This window comes from Schistocerca nitens, chromosome 3 (genome assembly GCF_023898315.1).
Source record: "Schistocerca nitens isolate TAMUIC-IGC-003100 chromosome 3, iqSchNite1.1, whole genome shotgun sequence".
In the NCBI taxonomy this organism is placed as follows: Eukaryota; Metazoa; Arthropoda; class Insecta; order Orthoptera; family Acrididae; genus Schistocerca; species Schistocerca nitens.
This window is the reverse complement of record NC_064616.1, coordinates 741,739,373-741,756,166: the sequence shown is the minus strand read 5'-3', so window position 1 is coordinate 741,756,166 and position 16,794 is coordinate 741,739,373. Positions and strand designations below refer to the sequence as shown.

General features: G+C 43.0%; 1 protein-coding gene and 1 non-coding gene across 3 annotated transcripts in view; one reads left to right on the top strand and one right to left on the bottom strand.

Moving 5' to 3' along the window:
* Positions 1-16,794, bottom strand: part of LOC126249744 (serine proteinase stubble-like) — a 241,025-nt gene that overhangs the window by 124,699 nt on the left and 99,532 nt on the right. The gene's annotated exons all lie outside the window — the stretch shown is intronic.
* On the top strand, positions 2,068-2,142 carry Trnas-cga (transfer RNA serine (anticodon CGA)). Its single transcript has one exon. It is a non-coding gene; the product is annotated as a tRNA-Ser (tRNA).

Here is a 16,794-nt window from a genome sequence, read left to right as displayed (position 1 = left end):
GTGATCTCCTCGGGAGGTATAAGTAGGGGGAAGCAATATATTCGATACCTCATCCAGAAACGCACCCTCTCGAAACCTGGACAGCGAGCTACACCGCGATGCAGAGCGCCTTTCTTGCAGAGTCCGCCACTTGAGTTCGCTAAACATCCCCGTAACGCTATCACACTTACCAAATAACTCTGTGCCGAACGCGTCGCTCTTCTTTGGATCTTCTCTATCTCCTCTGTCAACCCAACCTGGTACGGATCCCACACTGATGAGCAATACTCAAGTATAGGTCGAACGAGTGTTTTTTAAGCCACCTCCTTTGTTGATGAACTATGTTTTCTAAGGACTCTCCCAATGAATCTCAACCTGGTGCCCGCCTTACCAACAATTAGTTTTATATGATCATTCCACTTCAAATCGTTCCGCACGCATACTCCCAGATATTTTACAGAAGTAACTGCTACCAGTGTTTGTTCCGCTATCATATAATCATACAATAAAGGATCCTTCTGTCTATGTATTCGCAATACATTACATTTGTCTATGTTAAGTGTCAGTTGCCACTCCCTGCACCAAGTGCCTATCCGCTGCAGCTCTTCCTGCAGCCGGCCGGTGTGGCCGTGCGGTTCTAGACGCTTCAGTCTGGAACCGCGTGACCGCTACGGTCGCAGGTTCGAATCCTGCCTCGGGCATGGATGTGTGTGATGTCCTTAGGTTAGTTAGGTTTAAGTAGTTCTAAGTTCTAGGGGACTGATGACCATAGATGTTAAGTCCCATAGTGCTCAGAGCCATTTGAACCATTTTGAATCTTCCTGCATTTCGCTGCAATTTTCTAATGCTGCAACTTCTCTGTATACTACAGCATCATCCGCGAAAAGCCGCATGGAACTTCCGACACTATCTACTAGGTCATTTATATATATTTTGAAAAGCAATGGTCCCATAACATTCCCCTGTGGCACGCCAGAGGTTACTTTAACGTCTGTTGACGTCTTTCCATTGAGAACAACATGCTGTGTCCTGTTTGCTAAAAACTCTTCAATCCAGCCACACAGCTGGTCCGATATTCCGTCGGCTCTTACTTTGTTTATCAGGCGACAGTGCGGAACTGTATCGAACTCCTTCCGGAAGTCAAGGAAAATGGCATCTACCTGGGATCCTGTATCTAATATTTTCTGGGTCTCATGAACAAATAAAGCGAGTTGGATCTCACACGATCGCTGTTTCCGGAATCCATGTTGATTCCTACAGAGTTTATTCTGGGTTTCCAGAAATGACACAATACGCGAGCAAAAAACATCGAGGTGGTACTGCTTATTGTCTGTTGGGTTTAAATCCGGGGAGTTTGGTGGCCAGGGGAGTACGGTAAACTCATCCTGGTGCTCGAACAACGCACATACACTCCGAGCTGTGTGACACATTGCATTGTCCTGCTCGTACCGAGGAAATACAAAATGCTTGTAGGGATCTACATGGCACCCAAGGAAAGATGCATACTTGTCTTGATACATTGTGCCTTCCAGAATGACAAAATCACCCAGGGAATGGCAGGAAAACATGCTACGGATGTTATGTTGCGGTACCGGCGTGCAAATTCCAGCCTACGTCGCCGATGAACAAGTCAGAATGGGTGCATCATGAACCAGTCGCCTGCTCTGGAGGATCATGCGCAGCAACGTTCGCTTGACGGACGTTGAGGAGATACTTTTGATAGCCTCTTGTTTCATGTTTTTGGTCAGTTTCTCACAGTTGCACGCCTGTTCGCCCGTGTACATCTCCGCAATTGTCGTTCACCACTGTCTATGGACCGTGGTGCACAACAGTTGCCTTGGCGCCGGTTTTGGATAACGCCATACTGCAATGCACGATATACTTTAACCACGGTGGGACGTGTACAGTTTACAAACTTGGCCGTTTCGGAAATGCTCCCATCCTTGGCCCGAAAGCCAGTGATCATGCTCTTTTGGACGTCAGATAAATCGTTCCATTTTCGCATTACAATGACTGTACTGAGACTGGCAGAAGTAAAGCTGTACTGAGAATGGCAGAAGTAAAGCTGTGAGTACCGGGCGTGAGTCGTGCTTCGGTAGCTCAGTTGGTAGAGTACTTGCCCTCGAAAGGCAAAGGTCCCGAGTTCGAGTCTCGGTCGGGCACACAGTTTTAATCTGCCAGGAAGTTTCATATCAGCGCACACTCCGCTGCAGAGTGAAAATCTCATTCTAATGACTGTACTGTTTCCTGTCTCTCCCAGACGGGCTTTATCTATCCTCCATTGCTAGTGCTGCCACTTGCCGTCTGTGAGTGGCTATTGCATGTCGACGTCGAACATAGGAGGCGGTCGCATTACTGTGACTGGACCGTGTATTACCCATCATTTATTGCGTTGGAGCATTAACAATGAGCTTCACACCGATGGGCCACTTCACCGGGATTGACAAAGAACATTACAAGTTGCTGCTGATGTTAACTGGCCTGGAGAAATGCAGGCGAACGGAAGCATTGTCGCCGTCATGTCGCCTAGTTCCACTGTATGTTGTACCTCAAATAAAGAATGCTGAATTAACTCAGGCATTTCTGTAGAATCTCTGCTGGCCGGACTCTGTTTTCTTCAGGTAACATCATTGACTTATAAAGCAGAGTTTGCAATCTCAAACTCAGCGCCAGCAAATGCTGTTGATTTTAAATATACCGTTAGCATTGCATGCCCTGTGTATACATTGAAACACATTCAATATCTACTCAGTCTTCGAATATTATGTGTAGTGCAAATCAGAAAAAATGTAAATGTCGTGTGACTAGGGCCTCTTGTCGAGTAGACTGCCGGGTGCATATCTTTCGATTGGACGCCACTTCGGCGACTTGAGCGTCGATGTGGATGAAATGATGATGATTAGGACAACACAACACGCAGTACCTGAGCGGAGAAAATCTGCGACCCAGTCCGGAATCGAACCCGGGCCCTTAGGATTGACATTCTGACGCGCTGACCACTTTTTTTTTTAATTAATCTCATTTTGTTCGTTTTTGTTCGTTGTATCTGCTCGGAGCGGACGTCGCAAGACACCCGTTTCAGTTCGTCGTTGATCCATTAACTCAGTTTTTTATTACAGAGGGCAGTTAACCCTCTGACCGAACACGCTGAGTTACCGTGCCGGCTATCCCTTAGCTACCGGGGGCGGACAGTGCAAAAAAATGGTTCAAATGGGACTTAACATCTGTGGTCATCAGTCCCCTAGAACTTAGAACTACTTAAACGTAACTAACATAAGGACATAACACACATCCATGCCCGAGGCAGGATTCGAACCTGCGACCGTAGCGGTCACGCGGTTCCAGACTGAAGCGCCTAGAACCGCACGGCCGCACCGGCCGGCGGACAGTGCAAATAAGACAAAAATATTGAAAGTAATAGTGATACAGATATATAATTACTGTGAAAACATACCTCAAAAATGAATAGAATTTCAAACACTGTTAAGTTGGCTGTACGGCCGAGATAACCAGAGCCAAACAACATCACTTAAAATCTTTCCGCTACTCGCACTGAACTCGATGATGTAGCAGTTAAGGCCCTAAAACTGGATTTCGGAGAAGGATAATTAGAATCGTTGTCTTACCATCGAGATTTAGTTTTTGTATAGTTTCCATAACTGTAAATGCTGTAACGGTTATTTCGGCAAGGTCACGACATTCTTTTCTCATTCTTGTCCATCTGTTCTAGTGCACCATGTCTACTGTCCTTGATAAGAAAGGAATACTAAATTGTAACCTTCCGACCTTCGTTTTCATACTCAATATATGACTTCAACTGTTATAAGCATTTTTTAATACGAAAGTGCTTTCGTTAAAAAAAAAATGAAATGGACGTATGGCATTGTTGGATGAGAAACCCCGTCTGGGGTTGTTCGGCAGCCTAATGCAAGTATTTCTGTTTGATTCCACTTAGACGACTTGCACATCGATGAAGATGATATGAAATAATGAATATAACGTAATCACGCAGTCCCCGACCGGAGAAAATCTCCGACACGGCCGAGAATCGCACCCAGGACCCCGCGATCTGTAGAGAGCGACGCTGACCTCTAGACCATAAACTGTGCACCGTTCATTAAATTAAGGCTGTAATGAGAACTTTGATGATACAGAATAGTATGTGATAGAATTACTAGCCCAATGGGAAGGAAATGTTATCTGACATGATTACGTGGATGACAATCCACCGAAGATAAAAGAGTTAGTTTGCGGATTCTGCGACGCCAGACTACAGGCGTGAGATGAAATGCATTCGCGGTTTCGTGGACCTCTACACCTGTGAAACCATGGAATGTGGGCTTTGTTACCAGAGTGTTGTAGGGGTAGAGACCGAGGCAGAAATGTATAACATTGGAAGATTCCATCACCACCAACACAAATTCTTCGGGTTGTTTCCAATAGACACCTACTTCAGCCAGCTTCATGGGTCGAGATGTTAGACTTTCTGCAACTGTTATGTGCTCGATTATTAACACTGTTTTGTCAATACAATATCTCTGATCCGACACTAACTGATAAGCCCTTTGATTTAGTGACTTCACGTAGTAGGAGTAGCAGCAGGACGAGCAGATACACCGTAACATCTCATCAGTTGCAGATAAGTAACTCCTGACGGATGTCCAGTCTTTAAAGGCAATATCCCGTGTAGATCTGGTTGTCTGGCGGACGCCTCTACTGCGCATAGCGGAGCTTGGCGCTTCAGGAATGGTAAAAATCCGGAAATAAATTCCTGCGTTTGTGTGTGGCGAGAACAAATGATACAAGTAAAATGTAATATTGACCGGTGCAGATTTCATTTTATCCATTAGAGATGCTAGGTGAAAGTCTGCTACTATGAAATCAATGGTTTTGTTTGTCATAAAATAACATTTGTTGCTGTTAGTAACGATTTTCTTTTATTTATTTCCTGCAGAGCGCGTGTTGTAAAATAAATCCCATTCTCAACTGTGTTTTAAGTCAGAGCGGAGCGAAAACAAGACTTCCTAGAAATTACACAATGGATTCATGTCCGAATTTTCACAGCCAAACAAAGGTGGGAAATAAATAAATGTGTTATCAAATTGACCATAGTGAGGTGTAGTTTTGAAAGGAACTTGAAATTAACAGGGTAATTAAGAAAAACTTAGTGATTTGAGGGAAAATTGAAATATTTCACGAACTACTGCTGCTAGCTGCGCAAATGAAGTGTCAAAAATATTTCAAATTGCTGCATAAATTGAAAATTCTCTGCTTTCTCTTGACCTACATGCTCTTAATAATAACATAACACCGATCGATATTAAAATATATTTGAGACTTTCTGACGAAAATTTCAAAATAAAAATTAATAAACCGAGCTATTGTTCTGTGAAATGATATATGTAAAGGTAAGAAATCAAATAGATTAGAGAAAGCTTTGACGATCATTTGAATAATGTTCGAAATAATGTACAGCAAATAAGGTGCCCACTAAAAATTTAAAGTTCAGTATTTAATTTAGAATCTTAGGATTTTAAAGGGTACTATAACACACGTATCTGGTGGAATTTCACTTAGTGGTCTCCTTATGTCACAAACATAAGAGCATCTCGGTTGCTGTACATAATGTCGAGCATCGTTCGAGAGCACGTCTAATATTTCTCTTATATGCTTTACATTCTACTTTCAGACAAACCATTTCACAAATCATTTGCTGTTTTTTCATTTTTTTAATGTCGTGTATCATGGCGTTTGTGTGATATGTTACACTTATTTATATATTATAGTAAAAGAATCGGAGTAATACAGCAGCTCACATTTCGCAGATATCAGGCATAAATGTCCAACATAACGAAAAAGATACTTGATGATGGAAATTATTTTCCGAAGCACGTCGTCGAGCAGAAAATAAATAAAAGAAAATTGTCACTGGCCGCAGCAAACACTATTTTATAACAAACAAAACCCCTGTGTGGATACTGTTCATTTACGTTTTTCACTAGTGCTTTCACTAGATATTGCCACTATTTCTTCGCTCTTTACCTCAAACTCAACCGCAGCGTTTTAAATGTGAGTTACAGCAATTGTCTCGTGTGACTGCTACGTCAACACAAGCGAAGAAAACTGTGGTGTCAGACACTTAAGAGAGAGTGCATTTATTGGATCATGTATTCATACAAGATTTACGAATCTGTTATACAATGCAGTCATGTCTGAGAAATGCATGTATATATGAAAGCAACAATAATCCGACAGCTTTGAAAACCAGTACAAGAATGTGGGAGATTATCGTAAAAGGCTGGTCTGATTCTGCGACGTCTTGAAATATAAGTTCGATACGTAGTAGCAATATAGCTTTTCTGCTGATAGAAGAGGGGTTACGTTTTTACGTCACTTTGACAAGGACGTCAGAAGAAACGGAGCACTTGCTCAGCTAAACAAGAATACGGGAGGTATTTAGCTGTGACATTATTGTTGGAACCATCTCAGGATCCTCCTAAAGTGATTTAGGCAATCCAAGAAAAACCTAAAATGTAACCGCTAGTCGTGATTTGAATCATTCTCATCCAGTGCGTTAGATATTGCGACATATCGTTTCGCAGCAGAGCGCAATATAAACTCGGATCATAGTTGTGCTGCAGTTCCTCGATCTAAGTAAGTAAGTTGGTAGTATGATGCTACTGTAGCAGCTTATCTTTTGAGATACTTGCAACTGCATTTTTCCGCCAGGATGACACCACCTACACAACTCTAATGTACTCGGAGAAGAAGCAACATTTGAGAACAATTTTGAGTGCAGTTGATCGTTTCTTTCTCTGCTGCTTGGTACAATAATTTAATATTTACAATGAAAACCCGTAATGTGAATGTTCTGTGATATTATTTATCTTGTGAATCGGTCTACGGCTTACAAGGTCGAAACCATACAGAAACTGACCATCGTCGTCTAAGAATGTAGCAACCTGGACAAAAATTTAAAATTATATTAAGTTTGACATGTACGTAAGGTTAATACCTTTCATAAGCTATATTTTGCGAAAGCTGATCCCCAGCTTACTAACGGTTTGGACGAGGATAGCCAGTTGTTGTTTGACGAAGGCCTCGTAAACCCAAAATTGGTTTACAAGGTAATTAAATATTTCAGAACATCTACAATTACTTTTGTCATTTTTAAATACATTACATTTATAAATCATATAAGTCACTTCGTGTAATACGAAACAACTTCTCTGGAAACAGTACCAAGATAGCAGAATACAGGGTGGACCATAGATAGTGACCTGGCCAAATATCTCACGAAATAAGCATCAAACGAAAAAACTACAACGAACGAAACTTGTCTAGCTTGAAGGGGGAAACCAGATGGCGCTATGGTTGGCCCGCTAGATGGCGCTGCCATAGGTCAAACGGATGTCAACTGCGTTTTTTTTTAAATAGGAACCCCCATTTTTTTATTACATATTCGTGTAGTACGTAAAGAAATATGAATGTTTTAGTTGGACCACTTCTTTCGCTTTGTGATAGATGGCGCTGTAATAGTCACAAACGTATAAGTACGTGGTATCACGTAACATTCTCCCAGTGCGGACGGTATTTGCTTAGTGATACACTACCCGTGCTATAACGGACCGTTTACCAATTGCGGAAAAGGTCGATATCGTGTCGATTTATGGCTGTTGTGATCAAAATGCCCAACGGGCGTGTGCTATGTATGCTACTCGGTATCCTGGACGACATCATCCAAGTGTCCGGAACGTTCGTCGGATAGTTACGTTATTTAAGGAAACAGGAAGTGTTCAGCCACATGTGAAACGTCAACCACGACCTGAAACAAATGATGATGCCCAAGTAGGTGTTTTAGCTGCTCTCACGCCTAATCCGCACATCAGTAAGAGACAAACTGCGCGAGATTCGGTGATGAGAATGCTACATCAACATCGATTGCACCCGTACCATATTTCTATGCACCACGGATTGCATGGTGACGACTTTGAACGTCGTGTACAGTTCTGCCACTGGGAACAAGAGAAATTCGACGATGACAGATTTTTTTGCACGCGTTCTATTTAGCGACGAAGCGTCATTCACCAACAGCGGTAACGTAAAGCGGCATAATATGCACTATTGGGCAACGGAAAATCCACGATGGCTGCGACAAGTGGAACATCAGCGACCCTGGCGGGTTAATGTATGGTGTGAGATCATTGGAGGAAGGATAATTGGCCCCCATTTTATCGATGGCAATCTAAATGGTGCAATGTATGCTGATTTCCTACGTAATGTTCTACCGATGTTACTAGAAGATGTTTCACTGCATGACAGAATGGCGATGTACTTCCAACCTGATGGATGTCCGGCACATAGCTCGCGTGCGTTCGAAGCGGTATTGAATAACATATTTCATGACAGGTGGATTGGTCGTCGAAGCACCATACCATGGCCCGCACTTTCACCGGATCTGACGTCCCCGGATTTCTTTCTGTGGGGAAAGTTGAAGGATATTTGCTATCGTGATCCACCGACAACGCCTGACAACATGCGTCAGCGCATTGTCAATGCATGTGCCAACATTACGGAAGGCGAACTACTCGCTGTTGAGAGGAATGTCGTTACACGTATTGCCAAATGCAATGAGGTTGACGGACATGATTTTGAGCATTTATTGCATTAATGTGGTATTTACAGGTAATCACGCTGTAACAGCATGCATTCTCAGAAATGATAAGTTCACAAAGGTACTTGTATCACATTGGAACAACCGAAATAAAATGTTCAAACGTACCTACGTCCTGTATTTTAATTTAAAAAACCTACCTGTTGCCAGCTGTTCGTCTAAAATTGTGAGCCATATGTTTGTGACTATTACAGCGCCATCTATTACAAAGCGAAAAAAGTGGTCCAACTAAAACATTCATACTTCCTTACGTACTACACGAATATGTAATAAAAAATGGGAGTTCCTATTTTTTTAAAAAAAGACGCAGTTGATATCCGTTTGACCTATGACAAGCCGTCCGGTGTAGCCGAGCGGTTCTAGGCGCTACAGTCTGGAGCCGCGCGACCGCTACGGTCGCAGGTTCGAATCCTGCCTCGGGCATGGACGTGTGTGATGTCCTTAGGTTAGTTAGGTTTAAGTGGTTCTAATTTCTAGGGCACTGATGACCTCAGAAGTTAAGTCCCATAGTGCTCAGAGCCATTTGAACCATTTGACCTATGACAGCGCCATCTAGCGGGCCAACCAGAGCGCCATCTGGTTTCCCCCTTCAGGCTAGACAAGTTTCGTTCTGTGTAGTTTCTTCGTTTGACGCTTATTTCGTGTGATATTTGGCCCGGTCACGATCAATGGGCCACCCTATATACATCAGATTTACAGGATTTTTCTTTCCCTTAACATTGAGTAATCTACGAAATGTCGGCCCATTTACCCGTTGTAAGTTATTTCTTTGACTAACATACGGATGGCGAACCATCAAACCATTTCCGGAGTATGTAGATGCCACCTTGTTCATCCATCAGGATCATAACTAATCTTATCAAGTGGTATGTTATTTTATGCCAAAAACTACTTTTCCCAAATTGTTTTTATTCTGTAGATGGTCTTTAGGGGGCTCATTTTAACAACTTTACTAAGAAAATCCGTAAATTATTTGGGGATGCAAGAATGAGAGAGCAAAAACGGTGCTTGAGGAGAAAAGGTTGTCTTCTGTGCGAGTGTTTGTATGCTCAGTTTTGGTTCAATAAATCCATATGAACAGAAGCTGTGTCCAGTTTTCAATAGGTAAAGGCCTGCATTTTTGACTCTGCCTCGTACATTTCCTGCCGGCAAGAGATTCAGTCAGACGAGTGAAATGTGGTAAGACGTAATGAATAACCGCCAACACTTTGCTCTGGTTTAGCTCCTTTCATAACATATACAGCTCATATCTGCGCTCCGACGTGGATCCATCAACCACAGCTGCACACATTTTCGAAATGTGTGAACTGATTTATGATAATCAATTAGTTGGGTTTTCTGTATTGCTGCATCTACAGGGATGACACATGTTGATGAAAAATAAGAATATTTCTTCCATTCTTGTTAGAACACTTAGACTTCTGGTCGGTCTATCTGGCTATTAGATGGCAGAATGACTTGAGCCATTAACTACCCCTGATAGTCACCTTCATTGGCTACTGAGATCATCTGACACCTCTCCAATGGATTTTTCTGTATGAGTGATGGGTAAGGGGGTAGTATTTGGGGGTGGGGGGTGGGAAGGAGGAATGATAAACCATACTAACAAAGTATAAATTAATAAAAATAATGTGAACATCGTGCCTCATAAATGGCTGTCTCAGTTTAGTCATACCTACTGTATCCGGAAGAGCTTAAAAGTGCTACAAGATGCATGACGACCGTTTTGTTTTAAAAAAATTCAAACACACTGTTAAATATTCTGTTGATTTCTGATCGACGGTAAAATAAAGTATTTTTCTTTCAATGTTTTGCGATGCTTTTTATGAGTGACATTCAAACAATTTTTAGTCGATTCCCACTGAAATCTGAATATAAGTTGTATGAACGTCTTTCACTTCAAATTGTCTATAAACTATATCACCTTCAGGACGGGGTTGTAGCAACATAATAGGTTACGTACAAAAACAGAAAACCGCATTACCTTTGCTTTGGCATTTGTCTTGCTCTTTGAGTGTTTCCTCCGGAAAGCGTATGTAGCTTAGAGAGCAGTATATAGCAAAAATAAAAGTAGCAATACTTTTTCTCTATAATACAAATACGAGATGGAGAGAAAGCTGTCAACAGCAGGCAGCTCTGTGGCGGTGTTCCAGGGTCATTGTTAGGCAACGGAAGTCGGTGTTTCCTGTCAAGCTATGCTAATGCAGACTTCTGATACTGCATCTCTCGCGAGCTTCCTTTGGCCAACAACAGGCTCCAAGTGACGATGTACAACGAACGAATTCCTTCAAGAGGCGTCATAACAAGATGTTGATCGCTTCATTCGCCTTCACTATGCATAAAACACACCCGTAAAACTTAGAACCTTCTGAGACCGCACTATTCACTCATTCTCATTTCTTTTATAAGATAACTCCAGTTTTATATTACGTTGATAATGAGGTCATCGACTCCCGTTCCCTGGGTGTATTCTAACAAGATGCCGTTTATCTTCGCAATACACAGCAACCCAATAACCATTCTTCAGAATTGTTAAACAATGCGGTAGGCTGAATGAGATAATGGACAAGTCTTTTTGATAAATACAAGTGTCACAAATATACCTACGTAATTACACGAACAAGGAAATGCTGGTGGAGAAACGCCGTCCCCTTTCAAAAGTTGATCGAAAATGTTCCTAGTCTATTATTCGCGACAGATGGAATAGTCCTGCTACCTCCACCAAGCACCACGGGACAGTCGATACGAAACACATGAACGCCACCGTCGGAACTACTTAAAAGTCATTTAAAAAGCTAAAGCTGTCATGGCCGGCCTAGGTGGCCGAGCGGTTCTAGGCGCTTTAGTCTGGAACCGCGCGACCGCTACGGTCGCAGGTTCGAATCCTGCCTCGGGCATGGATGTGTGTGATGTCCTTAGGTTAGTTAGGTTGAAGTAGTTCTAAGTTCTAGGGGACTGATGACCTTAGAAGTTAAGTCCCATAGTGCTCAGAGCCATTTGAGCCATTTGAAAGCCAAAGCTGTCATCAGTTCTACAGTTGGTTTGAACTCAACGGTACTTTATTGGCATGGTCGTGTTGGAGATAGTATGCTCTTACCTTCCTCTGACCTTTAAATTGACGTACTCAGCTAGTTACAGAGGGCCAAACCATTCGACCTGTATTCCGAACCACGGCTCAGTTTGGCATTGTTCACATCTGTAAATTATTGCCAGAGCTGTCAAGAGTGATGAATGACAGAAAAAGTCCTAATAGTGACTACAGATTGAACTCAAAACTATGAATTTGTTGTCTCAGACTTTAAATACTTAGCCATCTCCCCGCACCACTGTAACTACATCTGAAAAACAATAAGGTCCCGTTGGACAGTGAGAGCGAAGAAACACAGTTTAGTATTGCACCTTGCATGTAAGGATCGTAAGGCAAAGATGAGAGTGTGTAGGGTGTGCGCTCCATATTTACGAGTTAAAATGTTTTCGGAACAGTAGGTGGAGATCAAGTTTCAGCCGTAACGGAAGTGACGTATTACTAAAGTAAGGTGGTATAATAGTGGTAGTGAGATTCAGAACAGCAACGTACCCGCTATTTCAAAATAAGGAACACAGATGGTAGCAGAGAGTCGGATGGATGAACTTGAATATTTCTGTTTGGTGCAAAACGATCTCAAATATTGATATTACATGTTACGTAAATTGAGGTTAGAATGAGATGTTAAGTAACATTTATTACTTGTGATATCTATTTTTGAGATCGTTTAGGACGGACAGTTCATATGAGAATGTACAGAATGGTGGAACTCCATTTCCTCCTTTACATGAATTAAATGTTTCATGTTAAAATAACTACATCATTATTCCCAATATTGTCACTAGTAGTTCTTTTTCTCTGATCATATTTGGAACTATATAGAATAAGACTGGATCCAATAAATTATTCTCCTCTGTGTGCTGAAAAACAGTCAGGTTTCACTGTAGGATTGGAGATCAAGTTGAGCATGTAATGCTATCGAATTGCAATCCTTTCCTCTGATGATTGTCGCATCTTAAGTGTAACTAGTGAAGTTGGCTGTGATGACTGCATTTGGACTGTTATTTATTTCTGTTATTGGCGATGTTCTAATTAACATTCTCCGTTGTCTTCTAGAAGGTAAAGATTACAATGCCATCACTATCGAGATGGAACACTAGCTTAACTGGGAAGGGAGGAATTCCATTATCTCATTATATGGCAACAACAAAGAGATGCCATAACTTCCACAAAATTGAATGCAACACTACACTATGTGATCAAAAGTGTCCGTACACCCCAAAAAACATACGTTTTTCATATTAGGTGCATTGTGCTGCCACCTACTGGCAGGTACTCCATGTCAGCGACCTCAGTAGTCATTTAGACATCCTGAGAGGGCAGAATGGGGCGGTCCGCGGAACTCACGGACTACGAACGTGGTCACGTGATTGGGTGTCACTTGTGTCATACGTCTGTACGCGAGATTTACACGCTCCTAAACATCCCTAGGTGACAGAGAAGTGGAAGCGTGAAGGGACACGTACAGCACAAAAGCGTCTGTTGACTGACAGAGACCGCCGACAATTTGAGAGGGTCTTAATGTGTAATAGACAGACATCTATCCAGACAATCACACAGGAACTCCAAACTGCATCAGGATCCACTGCAAGTACTATTACAGTTAGATGGGAGGTGAGAAAACTTGGATTTCATGCCTGAGAAACTGCTCATAAGCCACACATCAGGCCGGTAAATGACAAACGACGCCTCGCTTGGTGTAAGGAGCGTTAACAATAGACGATTGAACAGTGGAAAAACGTTGTGTAGAGTGACGAATCACGGTACACAATGTGGCGATCCGATGGCAGGGTGTGGGTATGGCGAATGCTCGGTGAACGTCATCTGTCAGCGTGTGTAGTGCCAACAGTAAAATTCGGAGGCGGTGGTGTTATAGTGCAGTCGTGTTTTTCATGGAGGGGGCTTGAATCCCTTATTGTTTAGCGTGCAACTATCACAGCACAGGCCTTCATTGATGTTTTAAGCACCCTCTTGCCTCCTACTGTTGAAAAGCAATTCGAGAATGATGATTGCAACTTTCAGCACGATCGAGCACCTGTTCATAATGTACGGCCTGTTGTGGAGTGGTTACACGACAGTAACATCCCTGTAATGGACTGGCCTGCACCCAGTCCTGAATCCTACAGAACACCTTAGGGAACTTTTGGACCCCCAACTTCGTGCCAGGCCTCACCGACCGACATCGATACCGCTCCTCAGTGCAGCACTCCGTGAAGAATGGGCTGCCACTACCCAAGAAACCTTCCAGCACCTGATTGAACTTAACCTGCGAGAGTGGAAGCTGTCAACAAGCATAAGGGTGGGCCAACACTATATTGAATTCCAGCATTACCGACGGAGGGTGCCACGAACTTGAAAGTCATTTTCAGCCAGGTGTCTTTGCTAAAGATCTTAATTTCGCTCCCACTTCAGAAATGCTCCAATAGCAGATTACATCAGCTCCGTGGAGCGTACTGTAGCATCTCTCCGACTGTAAGCAGTAGAAGAGTTTCGCCGCGAAACGTCGTCATAATATACTTCCAAAAGAGTTAATGGTAAGATAAACCATATCCACTGATAAATCAGCGGGAGAACAAGGTAACCGTAGACTTGCCAGCCGACAAAAGCAACCTTACGGTCCTAATATGGCTCTGAGCATTATATGACTTAACATCTGAGGTCATCAGTCCCCTAGACCTTAGAACTACTTAAACCTAACTAACCTAAGGACATCACACACATCCATGCCCGAGGCAGGATTCGAACCTGCCACCGTAGCGGTCGCGCGGTTCCAGGCTGAAGCGCCTAGAACCGCTCGGCCACAAAGGTCGGCGTACGGTCCTAATATCATGTGTGTACTACGATAAGAAGATATTCGATCGTTTGAATGACGTTGCATGCAGACAGATAAATGTCGCACCTACGAATAAGAGGAAGTTGATGACTCTTCTCATTGAGTCAGGTTTGCCACCTAACATCATTAACAGTCTTAAAACACGAGCAGCAGCATCGCCACGGTTATGTGGCCTTCCTAAGGTACACAGGGAAGAATTCCTCCGAACATCACATCCATAACTCCGCTGACTCTGTACACGGCATCGCCGGCCGGGGTGGCCGAGCGGTTCTAGGAGTTACAGTCTGGAACCGCGCGACCACTACGTTCGCAGGTTCGAATCCTGCTTCGGGCATGGATGTGTGTGATGTCCTTAGGTTAGTTAGGTTTAAGTAGTTCTAAGTTCTAGGGGACTGATGACCAAAGCAGTTAAGTCCCATAGTGCTCAGAGCCATTTGAACCATTTGTACACGGCATCAGTCAATTCAGGCTCCACAATACGGATATAATGGTCAGTTTCGATGAAATCTCCCCGTTTACGAGAGTTTCACTTTCTAGTTCCTTGGAACTAATTGCGGAAAAGTTCAACGATTGTTTCACAAAACTTTTTAGGCACGTTCTGACATCTCCTTATTTCCTATTCGACGAAAAATAGTACGATAAGCCGATGGCATGGCGATGGCTTGTCTGGTATCATTCGTCGTGGCGAACCTGCACTTGGAACACTTTGAAGTAAAGGCTTTGGAATCCGCCAAGTTGAAATCAACTTGTTTCATTCGGTACGTAGACGACACATCTGTAGTGTGGCCACTTGGGGCGGCAAAGCTTCAAGAGCTCCTGAAACATTCGAACTCCATCCATCGCAATATGAAATTCGCTATGGAACTTGAAAAAGATGGCCGACTAAACTTCCTCGACGTCGTAGACAAGCGAAGAACGGACGCATCCCTAGCTCATAGTGTATACAGAAAACCTACGCACAAAGACCTCTGCCTCCACGCCTCAAGACGGCACCTACCGTCGCAAAGAAATTCCGTGATAAAGTCTCTGGTCCATAAAGCTCGAATACTTTCAGACAAGGAGAGTCTCACCGAAAATTACAACACTCTCGAATAGTGTTCCGAAGGATGAGTACTCAGATCATCAAATAGAATGGGCGGTGCAGTCAAAATCAAAAACGCCTGAACGAGAGGTTGAGACGGAGACTGAAGAAAAGAAACCAAATCCGAAGATTTACTTTATGCTGGCCCAATATCAATATCCGGAAAGCCAACCGCGGTGGTCTAGCGGTTCTAGGCGCTCAGTCCGGAACCGCGCGACTGCTACGGTCGCAGGTTCGAATCCTGCCTCGGGCATGGATATGTGTGTGATGTCCTTCGGTTAGTTAGGTTTAATTAGTTCTAAGTTCTAGGGGACTGATGACCTTAGAAGTTAGGCCGCTTGTGCTCAGAGCCATTTTATTGTTTGAAATGTTAAAGACGATCTTGGTCTCATGAAGCCGGGTATGTATCGCACTCCACGCGAAGGATTGGAAAAGGGCATAGGTCATCCCCGTTTTCAAAAAGGGACGTCGAACAGATGTGCAGAACTATAGACCTATATTTCTAACGTCGATCAGTAGTAGAATTTTGGAACACGTATTATGTTCGAGTATAATGACTTTTCTGGAGACTAGAAACCTACTCTGAAGGAATCAGCATGGGTTTCGAAAAAGACGATGGTGTGAAACCCAGCTCGCGCTATTCGACCACGAGACTCAGAGGGCCATAGACACGGGTTCCCATGTAGATGCTGTGTTTCTTGACTTCCGCAAGGCGTTAGATACAGTTCCCCACAGTCGTTTAATGAACAAAGTAAGAGTATATGGATTATCAGACCAACTGTGTGATTGGATTGAAGAGTTCCTAGATAACAGAACGCAGCATGTCATTCTCAATGGAGAGAAGTCTTCCGGAGGAAGAGTGATTTCAGGGGGGCCGCAGGGGAGTGTCGTATGATCGTTACTATTTACAATATACATAAATGACCTTGTGGATAACATCGGAAGATCACTGAGGCTTTTTGCGGATGATGCTGTAGTGTATCAAGGGATTGTAACAATAGAAAATTGTACTGAAATGCAGGAGGATCTGCAATGAATTGACGCATGGTGCAGGGAATGGCAATTGAATCTCAAGGTGGACAAGTGTAATGTGCTGCGAATACACAGAAATGAAGATCCTTTATCATTTATCTACAATATAG